Consider the following 2,500-nt stretch of genomic DNA (forward strand, 5'->3'; position numbering starts at 1 on the left):
CTGGTGCGGGCGGTTGCCTCGACCACCATCGGCACACGCTGGGCCCAGGTGCGGCAGCTTGCCTCGAGCACCATCGGCACACGCTCGGCCCTGGTGCGGTCGGTTGCCTCGACCACCATCGGCACACGCTGGGCCCTGGTGCGGCAGGTTGCCTCGACCACCATCGGCAGCCTCGACCACCATCGGCACACGCTGGGCCCTGGTGCGGGCGGTTGCCTCGACCACCATCGGCACACGCTCCGCCCTGGTGCGGCAGGTTGCCTCGACCACCATCGGCACACGCTGGGCCCTGGTGCGGGCGGTTGCCTCGACCACCATCGGCACACGCTGGGCCCTGGTGCGGGCGCTTGCCTCGACCACCATCGGCACACGCTCGGCCCTGGTGCGGTCGGTTGCCTCGACCACCATCGGCACACGCTGGGCCCTGGTGCGGCAGGTTGCCTCGACCACCATCGGCAGCCTCGACCACCATCGGCACACGCTGGGCCCTGGTGCGGGCGGTTGCCTCGACCACCATCGGCACACGCTCCGCCCTGGTGCGGCAGGTTGCCTCGACCACCATCGGCACACGCTGGGCCCTGGTGCGGGCGGTTGCCTCGACCACCATCGGCACACGCTGGGCCCTGGTGCGGGCGCTTGCCTCGACCACCATCGGCACACGCTGGGCCCTGGTGCGGCAGGTTGCCTAGACCACCATCGGCACACGCTGGGCCCTGGTGCGGGCGCTTGCCTCGACCACCATCGGCACACGCTGGGCCCTGGTGCGGGCGCTTGCCTCGACCACCATCGGCAGACGCTGGGCCCTGGTGCGGCAGGTTGCCTCGACCACCATCGGCACACGCTGGGCCCTGGTGCGGGCGCTTGCCTCGAGCACCATCGGCACACGCTCGGCCCTGGTGCGGTCGGTTGCCTCGAGCACCATCGGCACACGCTGGGCCCTGGTGCGGCAGGTTGCCTCGACCATCATCGGCAGCCTCGACCACCATCGGCACACGCTGGGCCCTGGTGCGGGCGCTTGCCTCGACCACCTTCGGCACAAGCTCGGCCCTGGTGCGGTCGGTTGCCTCGAGCGCCATCGGCACACGCTGGGCCCTGGTGCGGCAGGTTGCCTCGACCACCATCGGCACACGCTGGGCCCTGGTGCGGCAGGTTGCCTCGACCACCATCGGCACACGCTGGGCCCTGGTGCGGGCGGTTGCCTCGACCACCATCGGCACACGCTGGGCCCTGGTGCGGGCGGTTGCCTCGACCACCATCGGCACACGCTGGGCCCTGGTGCGGGCGCTTGCCTCGAGCACCATCCGCACACGCTGGGCCCTGGTGCGGCAGGTTGCCTCGACCACCATCGGCACACGCTGGGCCCTGGTGCGGCAGGTTGCCTCGAGCACCATCGGCACACGCTGGGCCCTGGTGCGGGAGCTTGCCTCGAGCGCCATCGGCACACGCTGGGCCCTGGTGCGGCAGGTTGCCTCGAGCACCATCGGCACACGCTGGGCCCTGGTGCGGTCGGTTGCCTCGAGCACCATCGGCACACGCTGGGCGCTGGTGCGGGCGCTTGCCTCGACCAGCATCGGCACACGCTGGGCCCTGGTGCGGCAGGTTGCCTCGATCACCATCGGCACACGCTGGGCCCTGGTGCGACAGGTTGCCTCGAGCACCATCGGCACACTATCGGCCCTGGTGCGGGCGGTTGCCTCGACCACCGTCGGCACACGCTGGCCCTGGTGCGGGCGCTTGCCTCGAGCACCATCGGCACACGCTGGGCCCTGGTGGGTTTAGGCACATCTTCAAATTTCTGCCGTGCCAATGCCATTTTTATGGCTTGTAAATTCATACAATGGTCCCCTAAGCCTTCACGTGAAGTTTCGTTGGAAGATGACTCGTTTTCTATTTTTCATGATTTTCGAAACTTTTTGCGGTTCGGGATTTTTTAAAATTTTTTTATAAGGATTTTTGGCTCCAAATTTTGTAGGCATGATCCTTCTATTTTTGTTGGCATGCACAAAAAAATTCAGCTAAAAACTCGAAGTAGAGAAGATTTTGTGACCGTTTGAAAAAAGTGTCCCCATTTCAGACACTTTAACGGCTACTGGTAGCAAACCTGTAAAATCTCAAATGCTCTTTAAGGGGGTGTGAATTCTCAGAGGTTTGATGAGGGATAGGGGGCCAACACAAGGCCAAGTACCAGCACCCATCGCACATCATGTGCGCACACCCCCCCGGCCCCCCTCCCAATCGCCGGAACCCCAATGCCGCCGGTCAGGTTCTCCGGCGGTACTCCGGCGATGCTCCGGCGATGCTCCGGCGATGCTGTCCCGAGTGAAAAAAATGCGGCACCAGCACATGCTGGAGCCAAGCATGGGCACCGTGGCTCAAAATCGAACTTCGGCCAAGGCCTCGACCATCAATGGCACATGATGACGCATGGTGATGGCACATGCATCGACCATCATCGGCATAGGCTGCCCTTCGGTACGGGCACTTGCCTCGACCGCCATCG

Source organism: Durio zibethinus, unplaced genomic scaffold (genome assembly GCF_047325235.1).
Source record: "Durio zibethinus cultivar Kanyao isolate XHJ-2024 unplaced genomic scaffold, ASM4732523v1 HiC_scaffold_2, whole genome shotgun sequence".
NCBI lineage: Eukaryota > Viridiplantae > Streptophyta > Magnoliopsida > Malvales > Malvaceae > Durio > Durio zibethinus.